The 23,053-nt window shown below is 41.3% G+C and overlaps 1 protein-coding gene across 2 annotated transcripts in view; it reads right to left on the reverse strand.

Annotated features, from left to right (window-relative positions):
* Positions 1–23,053, reverse strand: part of Lrguk (leucine rich repeats and guanylate kinase domain containing) — a 137,070-nt gene that overhangs the window by 108,761 nt on the left and 5,256 nt on the right. Inside the window, exons 1-2 of one of the 2 annotated variants that reach the window (XM_087204411.1) lie at positions 1,070–23,053; positions 1–95 (exon numbers count right to left, since the gene is read on the reverse strand). The exon at positions 1,070–23,053 is cut by the window's right edge and continues 5,256 nt beyond it. The gene's annotated coding sequence lies outside the window, so the exon portion shown is untranslated. The other variant, XM_087204410.1, reaches the window with a different exon arrangement.

The following is a 23,053-nucleotide window of genomic DNA, read 5'->3' on the forward strand; positions in this document are numbered from 1 at the left end:
ATTTTAAGGTGATTCAGTCCATGGTCAGCTGGGTCTAAGGCAGAAACATCATGTAGGAAGGTCAGGATGGAGCAAAGCTGTTTAGTTTATTGTGGCTGAGAAGGAAAGCATGAGAAGAGTGTTAGAGAGGAAGGGACAAGGGAACAGACTTAGACCCCAAGGCCACACCTCCATGATACACTCAGACACACTCAGAAGTGTATCCCACCAATCCTCCAAGCAGATTCAAAGCATATCAAATTGACACTCCACCTAAGTACCACAAGAGGTATGGTGCAGAGTAGGGTGAATCAGCCCCTGCCACCCTCTCATCTAGTCTGGAGATCAACTGCAGGATCTGGTCTCAGATGCCCACCATTTTTTCCAGCACACCCTTTTCTTTATCTCTGTTTTTAAGCAGTCCATTGTGGTTTTTTTTCCTTTTTTCTTTTACTTTTTTAACTACTGCCTCCTCTTGCCAATGACAAGCTCTCGTCAACCACTTTTACAAATGCAATATTATTATTATTGTTGTTTTTGTTGTTGTTGTTATCATTGCCTTTTACTCACTTTTTCCTCCTGTAAGCTGTGTATTTCTTTCTTTCTTTCTTTCTTTCCTTCTTTTTTTTTTTTTTTGGTACTGGGGATGGAACTCGCGACCTTGCACTTGCAAGGCAGGTGGCAGAACCACTGAGCTAAATCCCCCGCCCAAGCTGTGTATTTCTAAAGCTGAGGATGAGAAAGGGTCCACTCAGGGCATTGATCAAGTAAATCTTATATCCTAGCCCATGGGGACAAGTATTTAACAAAAGAGGGGGCGCTTGGAGTTCCCTAGGGCAGAGGGTGAGAAGATGGTTTAGCCTCTGTCTCTTGATAAATTTCCCAGTCTCACTTTATCAGGAGATACCACGAGCTTCAGCGCTATGGTAAATGGGATCTGCATGGTGCTGTGCGAAGTGACATGAAATGAGGCAGGATGGGATGGGTTCAATGCCCCGTGTGCCTTTTCCATAAGAACATATGACAGGCTTAGATACCTCATAGCCTATATTTCAGTGATTTGTTGAATGCTAGAGATAAGGAAACCTACCAGATACCACTGAAGGGGTGGCCTTTGTCCTTATATTTCTTAGAGCTAAAATAACCATTAATACCAAAAATGAGGACCTTTTACTGGCAACATGTACTTGAACAAATATTTAGCCTATTTTATCTTCAGTTTTCTCACCTGGAAAACAAAGGTAGTAAATGTATTAGGCAGGATTAATGTGAGAATTAAATAAAAGAATGTAAATTCAGTGCTGACCATAGATTGTGGCAAATAAGTAAAAGTTAGTGAATGTTAGTTCTTCTTCTCTCCAATCTCTTTACATAAAAATTTGAGATTTCAGTTTGATTTTATACTATAGGGGAGGAAAAATATATTTCCTTTTTCTGTCAGTAGACTCATGGCTGAGGCCCCTATAACAAAAGACAGAGTAATGGGGGAAAAGCATACATTTCATTTAGTAATTCACACCTAACAACTTCAGAAGGAAATGAAGACCCAAAGAAGCAGCTAAATTAATGCATTTTAAACTAATTTGATGAAAAGTCATACAGAAACATAATTAGAGAAACATGGATGATTCAAGGATAATAAACTGGGGGGAGGCCTGTTCATTTGGGTTTTTCCTCTGTGTCTCTTTGTCTTCAAAGATAAAAATACTCCTTTCCTCCAAGCATAGGGAGGGCACCTCTCCAATGAAGGTTTTATGACTGTCTTGGTTACTTTTCTCATTGCTGAGACAAAATACCCAATGCTCAAAGTTAAAGGAGGAAAGGTTTATTTTGGCCCACAGCTTGTAGAGGTTTCAGTCCATAGTTGGTTGGCTCCAGGCCGGGTGGCATGGCAGAGAAGCATCACAGAGGAGAAACAGTCCATGGTGGGCAGAAGGCAGCAAAGAAATGAAATATCAAAGCATCAGCCTGCCTCTCCCTTTTATCCCTTTCAGGCTACTTGCCCTTTGGGCTGTACCACCCACATCAAAATGGGCCTTCCCATTATATCCACATCCAGAACTATGCCAAACCAATCAAAGGACTAATTTAGTAATCACATACCCTTAATCCCAGCATTGTACAGTTAATCCCAGCATCACATACTCTAGATCCAGTCACCTCTGAAAAGCCCCTCTTATGACCATGTGAGGCTTTGGAGGGACCTTAGACACAAGCTATAATAATGACTCACTTCAAGTAAGGTCAGAAAATCCTTCCTAGCCTTTTTTTTGAGGGGGGTGCCGGGAATCAAATCCAGGACCTTGTGCTTGCCAGGCAGGTGCAGCACCACTGAGTTAAATCCCTGGCCCCTTCTTAGCTTTTATGAGCTGCTTCAGGGGACAAAGGTGAGAGGTCAGTGAGTGATATTTTCATTTCTGTATTTTTCTCATATTCTTTCTGTCATTAGGTGGAGTATAATGAGGCCCCCCCACAACAGGAATCTCAACTTACCCCACCCATAAGCTACCTTGTAGGTTCACGTAATTGTTACAGGAAATTAATTTTCAAGACACATCAGTGAACAATATAGAAAGGTTTATTAGTCAGAGTTAAAGAAGTACACACTCGAGAAAATAGAGTGCAGGTCCTCAAAGGCACGGTATGGTTGGGGCTGGGAGTATTTATGCGTACTTAGAGATGTCCTCAAAATAGATGACCTAGGATGTATTTTCCTAGTGTTGGTCAGGTTACTCATTAGTGGGCTATGTTAGATGGTAAACCATTTGCATGTTTGTGAAATTTAGGGATATGCTACCCCCTTAATAATGCTACTTCCTGGAGGATGGAAGTCTATGGGAAGAAAAGCACAGGCTTAATGTACAGGTGAAAAGCACAGGCCCAATTTACAGGCTTATTCTACTTTAAGAACCTTAGGAATTTTTGGAGTGAGTTTTCTGGAAGGAAAAAAGGCACTGTAACCTTAGGTACTTTGTGCCTTAAAGCTGCAGTTATCTTAAAAGTAGAATTTTAAAGTTACAAGTTTCCTTATCTCCTTTCTAACCATCTTTATTTCTTCTATCCAATCTCACTTCTACTTAAATATGTAATATACCACAGTGCTATTTGGCAGGGGTGGTGGTTGTGGTGATGGTATTAAGCTGGGGTGTCAAACTAAAGCTCAATGTAAATAGTAAAACAAGAGATTTGACCAATCAGAAAGCACCACTAACCTTTCCACTCTAACCTATTAACTATATTGTCTTTGCTTCTGCACCACCCTGTAAAAGCTCACTGTCCACCTGCTCCAGAGGCCGGGCTCTCTGTATCTCTCTGGTTCTCAGTGCTGCCCAATTCAAGAATTGCTCATCCTCAAATAAACTGTCAAAATTTATTTTCTTTAAAACTTTTCTCTTACCAGAAGTAAAAAAAAAGACTACCCATTTTTAAAATGAGATAGAATCCCATAACCAGATGTGTATAAATATCTTAGCAAAAGTCTAAAGTCTTCTCTTCAGAGGAGAGCATACTGTGCTTCTGGATAAGGTGGCCACTAGCCATGGTGGTCAATGATCACTCGACATGTGGCTAATACAATTGAGATGTGCTGTAAGTGTGAAATAAACTCTAGATTTTGAATACTTCATGCCAAAAAAGGAAAATGCTTTATTCATTTAAAATATTGTATATGGAAATTATAATATTTATTTTGGACACATTAGGATAAGATCATGTAAAATATTAATTTCATCTGTCTTTTTTCCTTTTTTAAAATGGCTATTAGAAAATTTTAAGTTACCTGTGGCTCATATTCTAGTTCACTGTTGAACACTGAGGCAGTGAATGGTTTTGGTGACAAGCCATTCTGTGAGATCTTATTCAATGTTATTGGCCTAATAAGCTTTGGTAACAAGAGATCACAGAAGATGTTATTCACTTGTACCTGTCTTAATACATATAAAGCACAGAAGGATGTATGGTCAGGTATGAATTATATCCTAAGATCCTTCAGTGTTAACCAGGGCTTTTCTTACTTGGCGTTAAAGAAAGGATTTCTGTCTGGCACTAAAAGCATCCAAGGTCTGCTCAAGCTGTTTCTTTTATGCCTTTCTCCTGATACATCAATTAAGAAGGCTTTGATGACCTGAGCTAACTGTGTGTCAGAGAGCTCCCTGCTCACCTGCTAATTAACTCTCCAAAGAAAGCACAGGAGTTGCCATATCTAGAGGCTTCCATTTCTGCTTCCTGCTTTGGCAGGCAGAACAAGCAAATCACCCACCCAAGTTCACGCTTTTGTCTTTCTGGTTGAGAAAGACTTTTCTTAACAAATAATAGCGCTCTTTGCATGACTTCATCTTTGCAAATAGAGGGACCTCTTTGTTAAAAGCAAGGCTCCAGCAATTTTTGCCAGTGACCAGGACTTTTCTTTGCAAGTACCATAGTACTTAGACACAAAACTCCTCTACATTTGAATAGGTCAAAAATGGACTAACAGAGCGGGTCTTCTCTCATTGCATTTTATTTAATTTCCTGGAGAGCAGAACTATTTATTGGCTGGCTCCCAAATTTCACTTCTCTTGTTGAAATGGATGATTTTATATTTTCTTCTAAGTTCAACTTCCTGCTGGACTCCCCCACTTCAAGGCCCCACAATCAGTGTGTGCCAGATAAGCTTGCCTCCATCCACAGGGCCCTTCTCCTCTACCACTGCTGTTCACTACAGCTGTTCACCAGCTACTGCCTTGCCAGTCACCAGGCTCAAAACATTGATGACTAGCAAACTATGCCATGTCAACATATTTTCACTTCTTGTCCTCATCCCCTCTTTTTTGGTCTGCTGCCATTTTCCTAATTCAGACTTTCTTTGCTTCTTTTTCATATAAATGCCACATTTCTCACCTTGACAGCTTCTTGGCTTTTTATTTTTTTTTCTGAGGAGGAGCATGTGAGTTCATCTTTCTGTGGAGGTCTGAGCAAGTCACTCCCTGGCACAGGACTTGGTTCCCTGGGGCCTATATCCTCAGGACAACTATCTCAAAGCACGTTAGGCCAAAGTGGATACAACCAAACATGAACAGAAAACAAGAAAACTCTCCCAGATAAAAAAGCTGGAAATCTTCCCAGCATTCAAAGCTATCTGTTGCTTGGGTATAATATTCCTTCCTATGATTCCTCTTCAAGCAGAGGTTCCAGTACAGCCTTCTTTCCATGCCCAGGTATGTATTCATTATCTAGGAGGTTCACCTTCATCTCTTTATTACCAGGAAGGAGACTGAGGGGTTCTACCCTGGGGAGATCAGAGATCCAGCTCAGCCCAGACAAGAGCGTGTTCCTCCAAAAACAGAGTTCAAAAGCAGACATGCTCTGAGGCAAATCACCAAGGAAAATTAGAGTAACAGAGAGACAACACAAACAGTTAAGGAAACCCAAGTACACCCAAGGCAGTGGGAAAAGAAGCAGGTGTGGGAAAGTTCAAAGAAAAATATATGGTTGTAAAGTATGGAGTAAGGGTTAATCAGTTGATTCTTAGGAGAAGGGAAAGGAAAGAGGGTTTATTGGGATGCTTATTAGCACATGGGGCTTCAGTTGACACTGGAAAAATACTGCTGATCAGTTGTAAATATCCTGTTATTTTAGAGGGTTCTGTTTGCATCTTTGGTTGACCACTCTTGCAAAGTGTTCATAATGACTTTAATCTTTTGGTGCACTGCAGCCTGTAAATGTTAAAGTTTGACAAATAGGTTGCTCAAGTGGGCTGGATCACTACCTTGTTAATGTCTAATTCTCTACCTAACATCCCTCTCTACCTTTATCTAAGGCTGTCTTTTTCCATGTCTAAAATACAGTACATAGTGTGTGTGTGTGTGTGTGTGTGTGTGTGTGTGTATTAGTTTTCTAGGGCTGCTGTTACCAACTACCACTAACTGGTGACTTAATGCAACAGAAATTTACTGTCTTACATATCTGGAAGTCAGAAGTATGTGATCAGGATGTCAGCGGTGCCGCTCCCTCTCAAGGCCTCTCTTCTAGCCTCACTTCGCTCTGTGACTTGTGGCAACAAACTCCCACCCTTATACGGGGTCTTCCCATATGTGTGCCTATCTCCATATTTCCCCCTGTAGGGGAGAAAAGTAATGTATTTCCCATCCAATTTATAGTTCAAATCTGAGACTCCTATAATAAAAGATAGATTAACAAGAGACAAATATATACATTTATTCATCATAAGTTTTATGTCACACTATACCCTTCATGAGTGAAGACACAAAGAAATGGGGACTCGTGTATTTTTATGGATAGGTGAGCAGAGGTATGACTGGAGGACAAAGGGTCTGATCTAATGGTAATAAGCTTGGGTGGGGGATTTGGTAAGGCCTGTCTTCTCAGATTCTTCTTGGCATTCTTGTGTTATATTCTTTCCACCGGCATAGGACAACATGACTGTCTCATGAAGGTCTTCAAGGGAGAAGAGAAGGAGAAGGTGAGAGAATGACCTTCCTAGGTTTTATGGCCTATTTCAAGGTGATAGAAAAGTGAGAATGACCTTCCTGCCCTTTTTGTTTTCTCAAATGCCACAACATGCTATATTGGAGTAGCATGTCCAGAGCTCCATCATCTTGTTTTATTGGAAGATGTAAACTATAGACCCACCTTATTCCAGTATGACATCATCTTAACAAATTACACCTACAAGATCCTGCTGACAAATATGATTACATTCTGAGGTATCAGAGCTCATGACTTCAATACACAAAGTTTTGGAGGACATAGTTGAATCCATAACACCATCCTTTAAGACAACCCAAATGCCACCTTCTGGAAACATCCCTGACTCTGCCCATTTCCATAACCCTTGACATAATCTCTATTCTTCTGTGAGTGCCTCTGGCCTGAGTAACTCAGAACTTTTCCCTGTTTTATGACACAAAACACTGGCTTTGCATCTGGTTCAGATGTTTCAGTTGGCTCCAAGTTATCTTCTACAGGGAATGTTGACCTTGCCTGTACAGCTTCTAATTCTCATGCCTGTATCTCATCTGCCTTGGAGAATAGAGCACAGGAAGGAAAATAGCTCTTCTTGGTCCCAGAGGTTATTTTTTGCCTCACAACAGCACCACGGTTCTGTGGACAGCCCGGAAGCAGCACCTCCAATTGCTGTGGCAGAAGAACTGAAGTTGTTCTGAACTATCCCCAATCAGCAACTTTCCCATCCAGAGCAGATAATCTGCTAGTTAAGATGCAGATCTTGATTTCCTTTCACAGCCTGCTCAGCCACATTTTGTGGTTTTGATTAGGAAACAGAGCCTTTTGTGTGAGAATTGGGTCGGGTCACACCATTTAATAAAGCTATCATGACTGATGCAAGCACTACACACAAAAGGAAGCAGGAGTCGCACAGCTGTACTCTTTGTGGCATGAAATCGTGCAGCTTGCACTTGGGTAGAGACCTTTTTGATGTCACAGGGTGAGGGATTAAGTCATAATTATGTAGATCTAAATTACCTTCCAGCAAACCCACCGGCAGTTCTTCATTAACATCACAGCAGGCTTTAATTCCGGCATAAGACTGATCATCCTTCAGCTGCCTGACATCCAGCCTGCAGAATATGTTTGGAATTAAGCAGGGACCTTGGTTGAAAAGAACATCAGGTGCTGTTTCTCTTTTGTCTCAGATGTTACATTGATTAATATGTGTGAGCCCTCTTTTCATGACAGGGCTTGGGATACGGCCCCACACACCTGCTTTCACAGTCCAATGCTCCCCGTGCTGGAATCTTAGAACCAGTAGTTATGGGGACCTTAGCTAAAACTGCTAATTTAAGTTTGATCAGAAGGCCCTGCAACCCTAGGTCATATTTTTCACCCCCAGAATCATTTATGACTGAGATGGCCAATGGAACACACCATGAATATTTTCCAGACCCCAAATGGCTCTTCAGACTTTGAATCAGAGCTATAACATCTTAGTGCTTCTCCCTAAGAAGGCTGAGATAAGCAGGAGGAAGGGCTTATGGAGAAAAAGGATCATCTGGTAGCTTGGGCATTTCTGTCCCATCTCAAGTGGTAGAGGTAGATCCCTGTTCAATGTGCAGGAAGCCTTGGCATTAATTATTTGACTCTTCCTTTGGGTCACTCAGTTGCTTGTCTCAGCAAAGATAGTCTATGAGCCAAAATCACCTCTTGCATCTTCCATTAGGGTGAACCACAGTGACCACCTCCAATGTATGCAAAATATAATAGCCTGATGTAAGTGGACTGACTGCAAAGTAGCCTCTGTGAACAAAGAAGAGTAAGATTTGCACTAGACCATGAAGGAGTGAATGATTGTCACACTCATCTCTGGGACTTGTTATATTTGTAAAAAGGAATCTTTAGCTTATTTTATATTTGATAGTACCTAGCTGCTAACAAAAGCACACAGGAGATATCAAAGAGTTAGGAGAGACCATCCCAGCCAGTGGATATCTAAATAGACCTGCTTTTGAAAAAGAACACATCACCAGGCTTCACACCAGGCCTACTAAATCAACATTTCCATTGGCTTGAAGTTGGATTTTCTTCCTCTTTGAGTTTCCATGAGTCTTAGTTTTTTTTGTTGTTGTTTTTTGTTTTTTTGGTACCGGGGATCGAACTTGGGTCCTTGTGCTTGCGAAGCAGGCAGCGGAACCACTGAACTAAATCCCCAGCCCAAGGCTTAGTTTTTAAAAATTTTTATTTTTTTATTTTTCCAAGGCTTAGTTTTAATTGGTGCAACTTCCTAATTCTTCTTTGTCATCTCTGATAGTTGTTTTTATTTTATTTTATTCTACTTTATCGAGATAGGATCTCGATATGCTGTCCAAGGTGGTCTCAAACTCCTGGGCTCAAGTGATCCTTCTAGCTCAGCTTTCTGAATACTGGAACTACAGGTAGTGGGTGTCACTGTACTCAGCTTGTTTTCAAATTTTTTATCTTAACTTCTTTATGTATATACTTAATAATTCCAGATGACTTCAAATCCTTCCTGGAAAACAGATGGTGGTGGTGAGTATCAAATTATAAGTAAATTTGAAAATAGAGATCATCTTGTGCTGAAACAATCCTCTAGGCACCAGAGATGAAAATCACATCCATCATCTGTGATAAGTGGCCATCTATCTTCTGATGAATCTTGAAATGACAAGCAGCACACTACTTTCAAATGCAATTTATTCCATTGTGGGCTGCTCTTACTATGCGAAGTTCTTCCTTGTTTTAAAACAAAGTTATGTGTGGTAACATTTCCCTATTTGTTTTCATTCTTTCCTTTGATTGTTTCAGAGGATTTTTTCCCCCTCAGCATGTAGCAGTTACTATTGCTGCATAACAAATTATTCCAAAGCTTAACTGCTTAAACAATAAACATACTTTGTGTGAGATGCATACTCAGGGAGGGTCAAGAATCAAGAAAAAATGCCCTGAGTGAATCTGGGTCAGGGTCGCCCATCAGGCTTATTATTAAGATGTTTGTCGGTGGGGCTTGGCTGAAGTTGGGGGGTTTGTTTCCAAGATGACCAATCCCATGGTTTATTTATTTATTTATTCATTTATTTATTTATTTTTGGTACATTTTAGGTATACATTTATCATTGGGTGCTTGTACCTGTACATGATGTATCTTGGTTCTTATTTTTTTTTCCCATTACCTGTGCACCCTTCACCCCCACCACCCTTCCCTATTTACATAGACTTTGTTTCCATTTTTTTTTTCTTTCTCATAATTTTTCCTTTCCCTTCTTCCCTTTCCCCTTCCCCTCCCGCCAACACTCCATGGTTTGGGAAGAAGGCTTCACCTCAGTTTCTTGCTGGTTTTTATCAGGAGCTCTTTCCATAAGACTGCTTGAATGTCTATCACATTGCAGCTAGCTTTCTCCAGAGACGTGATCTGAGAGAGAACAAGTGGAGGCATCTGGCCACACACCATCACTTCTGCCATATGCTACTCAGGAAAACTGAGTCATGAACTACAATCCAACTCAAGGGGAAGGGAATTAAACTCCATTTATTCTATCTTTTAAACTAATTTCTCTCTCATTATTGATATCCTCTCTTTGGTGAGACATTAATTATACTTCCCTTTTAACATGAAATAGGAAGAAAAGGGGCAAAGGGGAAGGAAGTAGGAGGGCTAGGGGAAAGGATAGAAGGGAATGGGATTAATACGAGAAAACGGAAAAATAGGAACAAAATCTTTGTAAATAGGGAGGACTGGAGGGGTTGAAGGGAGGGCTGGGCAAGGGTGAAAAATAAGAACCAAGAGAGGCTATGTAAAGGTGCAAATTTCCAATGATGAATGTCATTATATTGTATACCTAAAATGTATCAATGATTAGAATGAATAATCGATAATGTAAAATAGGAGGAAAAGGGCCAAAGGGGTAGGGGTAGTGGGAGGGGCAGGGGAAAGGAAAGAAGGGAAAGGAAAAATGCTGAGAAATGGAAAAAATGGAAATAAAGTCTTTGTAAATAGGGAAGGGTGGAGGGGGTGAAGGGAGGGCTAGGAATGGGGAAAAAATAGGAACCAAGATGCATCATGTAAAGGTACAAGTTCCCAATGAGAAATGTAAATGTGTTGTATACCTAAAATGTACCAATAAAAGAATTTAATTAAAAAAATTATACTTCCCTTTAATTCTTTAGTCATAGTTTCTTTTAGTTCTTTGAACATATATATATTAGCTGATTAGAAGTTTTTGTATAATGAGTGCAACATCTAAGCTTTCTCAGCGAGAGTTTCTATTGGCTGTTTTTCCCCCTATGTAGAGCCCATACTTTCCTGTTTCTTTGCGTGTCTCAACTTTTTATTGTTGACAGAGCCATTTATGTATTTAATTTTAAAACTGAAGTGTGTAAAATAGTGTAATAGTTATGCTTTTAAAGTATAGACATGGGCTAGGGAGTTGAATACTTGCCCTGAGTCCAATCCCCATCACTGCAAAATAAACAACAAGAGCAGCTAGTAAAGAAGATGTATAATTCAGAGCATTTTAGCATATTCACAGGATGGGCAAATATTATCAATATCTAATGCCAGAACATTTTTGTCACCCTGAAACTTTACACCTGATAGTTGAAAAATGGACATTAAAATAATGTAACGGGGTAACCCTGGAAATCAGAACCCTTCCTTGACCAGTGGTTTGTTCCTGTTTTATTATTGTTGTTGTTTAGTAACTTTTCTAGAAAAAAATCTGCATTAGATGTACTCATTGTTAAGGTTTAAATACTAAATATTCCCCCAAAACTCATGTCCCCAGTGTAGCAATATTCAGAGGAGGGTCCTAGAAAGTTAACTGGATCATGCTTTAAATTCATTGATGAAACTGTAATTTATTTATTTGTTTAGAGACAGGGTCTTGCTACATAGTTCAGGCTGGCCTTAAATTCATTATGTAGTCCAGGCTGGCCTCGAACTTGCAGCAGTGATCCTCCTGCCTCAGCCTCTCGAATGCTAGGATTATGGGCATGCACCATCATGCCCGGGTTGTGGTCATATCTTAAGGCCCACCATTGAGTACCTGTACTCAGAACTAAAATCCAAGGTCTTTTCTCTTAACCTGGCCCCAAGCTGCCTTAACAGTTATAACACTTCACCATAGAATTAAGGTGGTGGGGAGGCCAGGTCTTTGGTGAATGCTTTATAGCCGAAGAGGGCACTTTTCCAGAAGAGCCTCTTTTCTCTTTGACCATTTGGAAAGCCAGTAGCCTCTGTACAGCCTTGTAAGGCAGGGAGGCATCTACTTTCAGAAAAGCCTTCCCTAGGTCCTCCTGAGACCAAGGTAATCCAAGGGGAACTCAGGTGTTAAGCTGAGAGAGGAGGACCTGCCAACCTCTTGAGATCTTCACTGATCAGCTTTCCCCTCCAGGTTTCCCAGTGCTGATCCCACCAATTGCAGCCACAATCTCACTTTTGGCCACTCAAGAAATGTTTGTATAGTTCATGGTGCCCTGAGAAGAGATTTTATGCTGTCTGTAACAATGACATATCTTTCTGTTATCAGATAATTTAGGAAACATCCATGACTTCCACAAGAGCCTTTGGGAGTTATAATTTAGGTCTGCACATTTATCTTGGAAACAGCGGCCTTTACAATGACCAGTGGTAGGTGGTGACCAAGTGATAACTGATCAGGAGAAATTCCACTCCTTTGGCTGAGCCATGCTTCCAAAAAGGGACGGCTGAGACTGAACTGACCAAAGCTCTTTCTTTGTGAAAGGCCTTCTCAGCAGAGCCAGGCGAGCAACTCATTGGAGCCAGACAGCTTTGGCTTGTATTGCCTGTGCATATTACTGATGTTGGAAGGGGTCCTGTTGGCTTTCTATGAGTCTCATTGTTCTGTGGAGAAAGAGCTGGAGAGAGATTCATTTTGTAAGACACTTACATAGAGGAACTGACCCACACAGTAGAAGGTTAGGAGGGGAATAATGTATATACAGATCTTGCCCTCCTCGGAATCTTGAACCTGAGAGTGTGGTAGGTTAAAGAAGGCTGCAGCTTCACTAGTATTCCTTCTAATGGGAAGTGGATCTCTTAGTGGTCTGTTACTTTTTGACCTTTAGAGTATGACCAAATGATAGTATGCAATTTTATGCCTGGTCTCTAACAGAACTTGTGTTTGTTACTTTTCCTCTTGTTGCTGAGACAAAATACCCAATCCTCAAAATTAAAGGGGAAAAGGTTTATTTAGCTCACAGTTCACAGAGGTTTCAGTCCATAATCGGCTGACTCCAGGGCAGGGTGCAGAGGGATCACAGTTCAAGGCAGCGGAAGACAGCAAAAGCAACAAGGGAGCTTAACAGTGTCTCTCTGCCCCTTTTATCCCATCCAGACTACTGGGATTAGGGCGGTGCCAAACCAATCACTCACGTGTAGTGATTTAGTAATCACACATCCTTAGTCCCAGCATCACACATTCCAGATTCAGCCAACTCTGAAAAGGAAGCCTCACTTCATCTGCATGAGGCTTTTGGGGGGACATCTATACAGAAAGCATAACAGGACTGGTAGCTTCTGTTTTAGACTCTTAGAGCCTTAAGCCATTATCATGAAAGATGTTCAACTACTCTGTTGGAGAAACTCCATGGAGAGGCTCAAAGATGAGACAGAGAGAGAGAGAGAGAGAGAGAGAACCCAGCTGTGGAGCCTGACCAGTTGTTCCCACTAAGGTGTCAGGCCTGTAAGTAAAGCAAGCCATCTAGGGTCCTCCAGACTGGCCCAGATGGCAACTTAATATCACAAGTGACCCCAGTGGGTGCCACAGTAGTGGAAGAATCACCCCACTGTGCCTTTCCCAAATTCATGACCTATAGAATCATGGGATATAATCATTGTTTTAAAATATGAAGTTTTGGGCCGGGGATTTAACTCAGTGGTTTCGCTGCCTGCTGCGCAAGCACAAGGACCCGAGTTCAATCTCTGGGACCAAAAAAATTAAAAAAAAAAAAAAAATGAAGTTTTAATTTTAATCATGCAGAGATAAATAACTGGAACAGGAAGCCAGTGCCCTTCTATGACAGTGTCCCTTATTCATGAACTAGGGACCAGAGTTAGACTCTGGCTTTTCTGTAGCTGTATGTAGATGGGGAATATATGGAATATATATACATATATTTCTTTATATAATTCTCCTAGGTGCCTGCTTGATGCACAAGCTGGTCATACCCAATAGGGACGCCTTTGTCCTCTTAGTGGATGGCAAATGTTGTGCTTATGACCAGTAAGTAAATATCTAGAAGGAAAATTGCTGAGTCACGGATATTTATGGTTCAGAGCTTTTATGTACACACTGCCAAATTTTATTCCAGAATGGTACTACAGATTTCTACTTTCTTCCAAAGTCTGTGAGAATCCTTTCTTCCTACACCCCTCCTTTATCCTTAGTAATACTGGTTGTTATCGAATATGGTAGTGTGATCTTATAAGTAATGTTATTTATTTACATGCCTGAGGTGTCACCATGCCTGGCACAATGTCTGGAACAAATTAGATGCATAATAAATTGTTTTAACAAATGAAGAAAGACTATAAAGCCTGCAAAAAGCTCTTCCTCTAGCTCAGAGGCCTCTCTGTATTTCCTAGATGTCCCTCAAATTTATCATCCATCCACACCTTTACCTCCAACTCTGCTTCTTCCCCTTTGATGTTCTTTCCTCATCTCATGAATGGTATCCTATACACTCAGTTAACCTACCTAGAAACCTGGGGACCGTCCTTTCCTCCTTTGCTACTTCTTACTCCCTCCCTCCTATCCAACCAATGATCACATCCTGTCTGATTATTTATCCTCAACCTATTCACTCATTCTAAAAGTATTTATCAAGCATCTATGATGTGTCAGGGATTGTTCTAAGTACTAAAGATACAGAGAACAAAAGATACAAAAATCCCTGCTCTCACAGTTAAATTGTAAAGGATCCCGGAGTCGATAAAAACTATGGAGAAAAATTAAGCAGAAAAGGGAATAAGGTAGGTGAGACAGGCTGCTGTCTTAAATAGGTGGTCAAATAAGGATTCATTCAGAGGCTGAAATTCAAGCAGAGACCTAAAGGAGGTGAGGGAGCAATCAATCATATCTTAAAAATCTCTCGAATCTGTCCACTTCTCTGCTCTGCTGTGCCACTGGTCCTGTGGAAACCACCACCGGACTACTGACTACTCGTCTTTGTGCCATCCACCTTTCATTTCATATCCATCTTCCCTTCAGGGGGGTATTTGTTAAAGTCAAAACCTGATATCCTCTCTTTGCTAAAAATCACTTAGTGCTTACCCCAAATTGCTCAAGATAAAAAAATTCAAATTTAACCGAGTGTGGTGGCGCATGCACTTGGTAGGCTGAGGCAGAAGGATCATCAAGAGTTCCAGGCCAACCTGGACCACATACTGAATTCAAGGCCAGCCTGTGCGACATAGTGAGACCCTGTCTCTAAAACAAAAACAAAATACAAATTCATTAACTAATATCTCCTTAAAAGCTCCTGGATCCTTCTCCAAACTTCTTTCCCCCATGTCTCCACTTACAGCCACAGGTACTTTGAGTTTTTTTCAATAAGCATAGAGCTGAACTTTTTAACATTTTCTCACAGGGCCTTTCTTCTCATTCCATAAAGAAGATAGGGTTTTGTTTTTGCTGTTGTTTTATTTGGGTTTAAGATGCATTTTAGAGAATGTAGCTCTCTTTCAAAGAGCCTTGCATTCAAGGATAGGTTTTGTGACAGGATGAAACTTTCTAATCAGGAAGGTAAGAGCTAATCATGCAGATGAGCGACATTTGTAGCTTAACTAAAGCAGGGGCTGTGGCTATACATTATTAATAAGCTGAGGGCTGGTGGCATGGCCCTGGCTATTAATAGCATTAAGCTAGATGGACTCCAAGTCTGGACGTGATGAGAGTACAAAGTTCTGCATCCTCCGAGAGGGAGTCCTTTTGCATAGCAATTGGGTTAGGTTTTGGGAGGCGGAGGACTTGCACTGAAGTGCTCATGTACAAGTTCATGGGCTCTCTGGGTCAGAATTCCCCACTGTAGGTGACTGGAGAACTCCGTGAGTGAGAGAAGCACCAGGGCACAGGGTCAGACCATAGCCTTGTATCCAGGGGACCTTGTCAGTGTTCTTGTGCTCTGAGGCAGGCCAGGATCACACTCTGGATCCTGCCTTGCAAATCCAAGTTGTAGTTCCCAAGGTCAGGCGGGAAGCTCATTGCAAATCCGTGCCCACAACCAGCAAGGTGACAATTAGTAGATGTCCTATTGCAGGGATTAGAGAAACTGATACTGCATCTGAAGGGAGGAATATTAATGAGGGTCAGGACAGATGAAGCTGGCAGCTCCCTGAGAAAGGCTGTCCTTAAAGAAAGACCAGACATAGGATCATCCTTTCAGAACCTACTCTCCTGAGAAGGGCACAGTCAGATTTCTCGAGGATTGTCTCTAAATTGAAATGATGCCAAAGGGCTGGTTAATTAGCACAGGAAGGGTTAGAACGAGAGGTGAAATGGGTTTAACACAAGTGGTTGGCTAGTATGACTTTATGGGCTTTCTTAGTTTCTGTGAATGAATTTTAAAATTAGTAAACTCAGAACTTAACAGCTATAGAATAACATTGGATCTCATAATTAATGGGGAATTCTGTCTTTAGATCCACTCAAATGTGGGTCTGATTCTGCTGACAGAACATGTTTATGTTTGCCTGGTAGTAAATGTTCCAATAAAGTGCTGGTCAGAGACTGGGGACCTCACCTAACCTACAGAGCGTGTTGAAAGATGACTTTTGTACTTGCTTGTAAATGTGGTTTGTGGATTGCTTACTTTGTAGCTTACCACCTGCTAGCAAAATTTTGAGGAGGAAGCTCATTACTCTGAACTCTTCTTAATGGTAAAAGACTACCGGTATTTACCAAATAAACCTGCTAATGAGAAATGTCAAATCTCCATAGATCAGTCCTTTCTGGAGGGTTGGGATTTGGGGCAAATTACTCAAATACTCTTATTTTCCTTCTGAATTCTGAATGGGGTTTGGGACCCTATGTAACCATCTCAGGGGTCTGATGGGCAGGACCTACTCTGTAACTAGCTGCATCCAGGAGATGTGGAAATGAAAATTCAAGAAAATGATGACAGTTACAGTAAAAGGACAAAACATGAGAATTTCTATAACCCCTATGAAAATACTTTATGTTGCTGTAGCATAGATGAGTGAATTGCACTCTTGAAGTACCAAAAGGCCCAGTGCCTTGTGCTTTATTAGTCTCTTAGAGCTGGCTGATTTAACAGCTTTTCAGTTTATGTCCCCTCATTTTAAAATGGCAACTTCAGATCTTGTTCAAAACCCACATTTACTTCCACTGGGACATCAGAAAAATGCAAGAAACTCTGGCTGTTGCACAGGAGGGTAGGAAAAGAGAAAATAGATTTTTTCTCCTGGTATTTTCATGTTTGATGAATGTGACTTGAGTTGTCAGAAGGTAAAAACTCAATTCTGAGGACTGGTACTGAATAGTATATAACGCAACTCCAAAACAAAAAGGGGCTGGGGCAGTGGAATAACTAGGCCTTAAAATTTAACAGCAGCTATGTATGGCCTCTTGTCGAGTTTTTTTTAAAGCTTTAATAATTGTTAGTTATTAGAGATAGCAGTTTTCTACTTCTATATTGGGTTTCTATAGAGCTTACCTATGATAGCTGGAAACACTGAACTAAGTCCTAAGTATACGGGCTCACAGACATTATTTGAGAGAAAAGAAAGGAAGGAGCAGAGAAAAAAAAAGAGTGCTTAGTTGTGCATACTTCTTGCCCCTGCCCTAAACCTTTCTCTATTTAAACCTAAAGCTCGTGTCAGTAGCTCGGAAATGCTTGATCCCCCTTGTCTTCCCAATGTAAATGTATTGGCAAATTCCTTTCCTGTCTTTCTATTTGGTTTCTGGGGCAAGTGGCTGTGATAGGGAGGGAAGAGATGTAACTCCTAAACCTGCTAGATAGCCAAAATGTGAGTTCGTGTTCTCTAAAATCGAAGAATGAATTCTAGGAACAATGGAGGTTAAGAGTAGGAAAAATTTATTGAGAGAAAGAAAGCTTCTAAGAAAGACAGAAGGGGACTGGAAAGTGGATTGCCTGCCCACGCCACTTTTCAAAGATTTTTTTTTTTAATTTTTAATTTTTTTATTTTTTGTCACTGAGGATCGACCTCGGGTCCTTGCGCTTGCGAGGCAAGCGACGGAACCACTGGGCTAAATCCCTGGCCCTCAAAGATGTTTTATATAGCAAAGCCATGTGGTGAGGTAGGTACAAAGCAGGACAAAAGTATAAGACCCAATGGAAATTTACAAGGTAGGCATGAGGTGGGGCCAAACCACGAGCAACCAGTAAGATTACAAGTACAGTCACCCAGGTGATATTGATTAAATGGGGGTCAAATGGGGGAGCAAGTCAGGCAGCAAGCATACAAGGATTTTCAGTAAGGGTGGGTCAGGGATATTTCCTGGAGAGGCTGGGTTAAAACCTTGACCCCCCCCACCCCGGTGATTGATACCTGTTTAGAATATCAGTCACTGCTATTCATCCTCCATGGGTATGGTAGTTTCTCTCCTTTTACAACACTGGCCTTCAGTGAATGTGTCTTCACTGTCCTCCATGTTGGCTCCTCCTGGGCTGGCCCTGTCTAACTGCCTACAAGATATCTAATTAATTTACCTATCTGCAATAGCTGGATCTAGGACTCCAGTAACAGCAGCAGACCAAGACACTGATTTTTCTTTCCCCAATTCTTATTTTTTGTTAATGCATGTTTGATTTCCTCTCCATTGGTGCCTCTTGGATCTGCTTTGGGAGACTTGACAATCTTTGGAAGGGTTTCGTTGCCTTGTTTTTTCTTCCTTCCTTTCTTTTTTAAATTAATACACACTTGCAGTATATGATGACTGCATTCATTGTGTGGGGTCGGTACGTGTACATAACATATCTTAATTCTTTTTACCTTCTCATCTCCCCTCCTCCTTTTTCCTCCCTGCATCACTTGGTCCCCTTCCCATTTGTAAAAGATCTGTCTTTCCCTATGTCCTATTAGCAATCATTTATTTTGCTATTTATTTATTTTTACCTTTCTCTTACTTTTTAATTTTAGAACATTTAGTTCATTTGCAGTAATGACTACATTCATTGTGGAGAGTTGGTGCATGTACATAACACATTTAATTCTTTTCTCATCCCCCACCCAGCCCACACCTCCCTTCTCTTAGTTCCTTTCCCATTTGGAAAAGCTTTATTTCTATTTTTTCTTTTTAAATCCTTTCCTTTCCCCCTCTCCGTCTCTTGTTCTCCTTCCCATTTGAAAAAGATCTCCCTACTATCTTTTATTTTGCTCTTTATTTGTATTTTGTTTTATATAAGACAAACCATGTGATATTTAAGCTTGTGTGTCTGATCTATTTCCCTTAATATTATGGTCTCAAGATGCATCCATTTATCTACAAATGCCTCGTTTATCCTTCTTTATGGCAGAGTAGTACTCCATTGTGTATAAATGCCATAGTTTCCTTACCCATTCATCTGTGGATGAACACATAGGCTGCTTCCAGGATTTAGCTATTATGAATTGTGCTACTGTAAATATGATTATACATATATCATTGTAGTATGATGTCTTTAACTGTTTTGGGAAGGTATCTAGAAGTGGAATAGCTGGGTCAAATGGAATTTCTAGATTTAGGTTTCTGAGGAGCCTCCATACTGATTTCCACAGTGGTTGTAGTAGCTTAGATTCTCACAAACAATGTAGAAGCATTCCTTTTCCCCCATAGCCTCACCAGCATTTGCTATTATTTGATCTTTTAATGATAGCCATTCTTTCTGTAGCAACAAGTCTTCATGAGTGCACTCTGCTATCTTGCTCATGCTTCTAAGCTTTCTTTTGGTTTACTTGCATAGCTTTTTTTTTTAACTGTGGAGGTTGTCAAAATATACCCTTCATCCTAAGACCCCTTGTTCCCTAACTCCACTTTTTCATAAGATCATGGGCTGATGCCACCTTGTTCACTAAGTTGCGTTTGGTAACAATAGTCTACAATCACTATCCCTTTCTCTGAATTCCTCCAGTATTTAGCCTGAACCACAAAGTGAACTTTCACTGGTATACTGGCTTATAACTTTCCATAGCTGATTCATGTGTGTTGCCCTGTTCTTTTCGTAAGATGGTCATGTTTTTGAAGGCAGGGGCTTGTCTTCTTTTGTTCTACTCGGCAGCCCAACAGTGTGAGAGATATGCTGGGTCTCCCAACTGTGGGGCCCTGGGGTGTGGTAATCAGGAGATCTCCACACCTAGCCCTAGGTGTCTCCACTCTGTTCACTTGGACATCTTCATTTTGCTGCTTTGGAAAGTGTAATGGTTAGCTCTCTGAAGTGCAATCCAACTCTATGTATTCACAGTAGACTAAGTTATGGCTAAGTTTGGATCGCAATGTCACCATAGGCTCATGAATTGAAAGTTTGGTCCCCAGCTCATAGAAGGTGGTGGCACCTTTAAGAGGTGGGGCCTAGTGGAAGGAATGTAGATTATTAGGGCCACGCCTTTGGAGTAGGTTGTGAGAGCCAGGTCTCCTATTCTCTCTCTTTTCTGCCTCTCTGTCATGAAGTGAACATGCCTCTCCTGCCATGCTCTCCTATATATGATGTTGGTCCACGCCCAAGGAAGATGGACTGAAACCGCTGAAACCCTTGTTATGGCTTAGATGAAGAATGTTCCCCAAAGGCCTCATATACTCAAGGTGGGGCTTTTGGAAGGTGACTTAATCATGAGGGTGACATGACTGACTTTCTGTTAGGAGGTGGGGTCTGGTTGAAGAGGTGGGTCACTGGGGGCATGATCTGGAGGAATATATCTCACTCTCCAGCTGCTCTCTTCACTCTCTGCTTCCTGGTCACCATGATGTGAGCACCTTTCCTCCATGTGGTTTCGATGCTGGAGCTGGCCAACCATGGACTGTAACCATAAGCCATAATAGATCTCTTCTCCTTTAAGTTGTAGATGTCAGGTATTGTGGTCTCAGTGATGAGAAAGATGACTGACACCATGATCGAAAATAAACCTATCCTTGTTATAAATTGATTTATCTCAGTATTTGTTATAGTAATGAAAAATTAAAAGCTAACAATTACTGACAGATTAATTTATGTCAATCCTTGGCCCTAAAAGAGTAAAAGGAATGTCCCCTCTCTCTGCCACCTTTTAGAAAGGTTATCTGGGCACTTCTCTTGAAGTCTCCAGATTCCCTTTACTTCTAGGTTCTGGTTAACAAACTTCCTGTTTCAGGGCAGAAAGAAAGGAGAGAAAGTAAGGGTTGGGAAGGGAGGAAGAAAACTTACCTTCACCAGGGAAACCACCTCCAGTAGGCTATTATTTTGAAAGGTTGTGACCAAGGGAACAGAGTCTTGATATCCCAGTGGCAGGAAGGAAAAGAGACTGGCATTTGGAAGAAAGAACAAAGAACTGTCCAACATCGAATGCTGTATGTACAAAGCTGAGAAAGAGACAGGGCTGAGGAATCCATGTAGCTCTATTATAGACAGTTAAGTTAGGTAGAAATATCTGTAGGCAGTCAGACAGGGTTGGGCCCTCCAGGGAGTCAGTGCAGAAGATGAGAACACACCAAAACTGTGACTGGAGGTGCACATCTGAAGATTAAAATCACAATGGCCAGATTTGCATGCTTCCCTAGGGGACAAAGGGAAGCTTGAGATTACTGGTACCATCTTTTTGAGATTTCCCCTATAAATAAACCGTTATCTCATTAGGGCTGGGCCATTCTCTCCCACTCACTGAGACCAAGACTAAAGACAAGACTAAGACTATACATTATCAATCAAGGTTAATGATGTCATCCATGTACAACTGCTACATGACTTGCTTCCCCACTGGATCAATATTACCTAAGCAACTATACTTGTAATCTCATTGATCCTAATTCTGTACCCACCTTGTGATTGTGCTCTGTAAAACCTCTTTTGTGAAGTGGAGTCTGTGGCAACTCACTTTCCAGGTGCTCTTCCTGCCTCTCAGTAGCTGACTCTCCCTCAATAAAATTGCCCTTTTTTTTTTTTTTTAGGCAGGGTCTCCCTTTGCAGTTCAGCCTGGCCCTGAACTATGTAGCCTAGGCTGGCCTCAAACTTTTGGCAATTCTCCTGCCTCAGCCTCCTGAGTGCTGGGATTACAGTTGTGCACCACCACACCCAGCAAAATTGCCTACTCTTAACCTGTCAGTCTTCAGAATTCATTCTTTGATTTTGGGGAACACGAACTTGGTGTGTCAGACATCTAGCAGGTTGGGAGTTACATCTATTTCCCCCATATCATTTGGAGGTCCTATATCAGCTCCACTGTGCCTGGCTCACAGTACTCACAAGGGACACTATTAGAGGCTTGACCATGAGGTCTGGAGATCACTGGTGAAGCCTGGGGACACTGGTGAGGACTTCTGCATTGGGAGCAAAAGCAGCAGAAGACAACAGGCACCCAGAGTCACAGCAGCAGCAGGGCTGACAAAGTGATCAGGATGCCTTCATACCGATGCTGTCTTCACCCCTATCTTCTTGATTTGTTTCAGCAGTACGCTGTTGGCCCAATGGGAAGGAGGGAAAGCCTTCCCCTGGAGAGGAAGCCACAAAATATAACTGAACTTGGACTTGTGCTGAGAGTGTTAAGGAGAAGCTTAGAGCTACATTTGATTTAGAAAAATTAGAAAAACAAAAGAATATGACAGTTTATTCACCTCAATTACATAAAGCAATTTGAGAACTTATTAGAAATCCATGATTGCGCATTCCTCAGAGTAAGAAGGAAGAGTAACAGAAAACTCAAAACCCAGGCAGGCCATTAAGCCTGTGAAGGCCTGGTCCCTAAAGGATACTGAAGCCTTCAGAGTTGATGTGAGGTGCATAAACAAGCTGGTGGCAATGAGATGCAAAACCCTTGCTAACAGATGAAAAGAAGCAGACTGGAGGAAGCAGACACGAAAGACAGTTGTCCTGCATCAGGGAGGGGGCTGAAACCATCAAGGAACAAAATCAGGACATCTGGTTCTGGCTCCTGTCTGGTTCCCTGGGGGCGTCAGGCATCCAAACACAGCAAGCAGCTGTCTGGGGCCCCTCCTGCCATTCCCCAGGTCTTTCTAACCATCTGGGTCAGTGTGGTGTCACTCTTAAGCCACTTCAAAAGAGCACATTGTTTCAGTATTAGGTCAAAAACTCAAGGAAATGGACAAGATAACAACAATATTGTTTATGTATATATAACATTTATTACATACCAAAGAGTAAACACTTCTTTATTCAGCAATATTATTGGATAGAAGGTATTATTATTATTACCCAATTTCATAGATGAGAAATCCTACATTTTGGGAGTTTAGTGACTTGTCTGAGAGGAAAACACTTTTTAAAGGGTGATGGGGTTTAGAATCTGCCACTCTAGCATACTGAATATTCCAGGCTGAAGGAACCCAAGAAACAGCATGTTCAGGAGGATCTCTCTGACATGTCTCATCCTTGTTCTCTGGAGCAGGTCATAAAATCTAGGCAATGTTTCTGATCT

The sequence above is a fragment of the Heterocephalus glaber genome, unplaced genomic scaffold, assembly GCF_053883595.1.
Source record: "Heterocephalus glaber isolate CG9 unplaced genomic scaffold, H.glaber_assembly_v1.0 deba00000546, whole genome shotgun sequence".
In the NCBI taxonomy this organism is placed as follows: Eukaryota; Metazoa; Chordata; class Mammalia; order Rodentia; family Bathyergidae; genus Heterocephalus; species Heterocephalus glaber.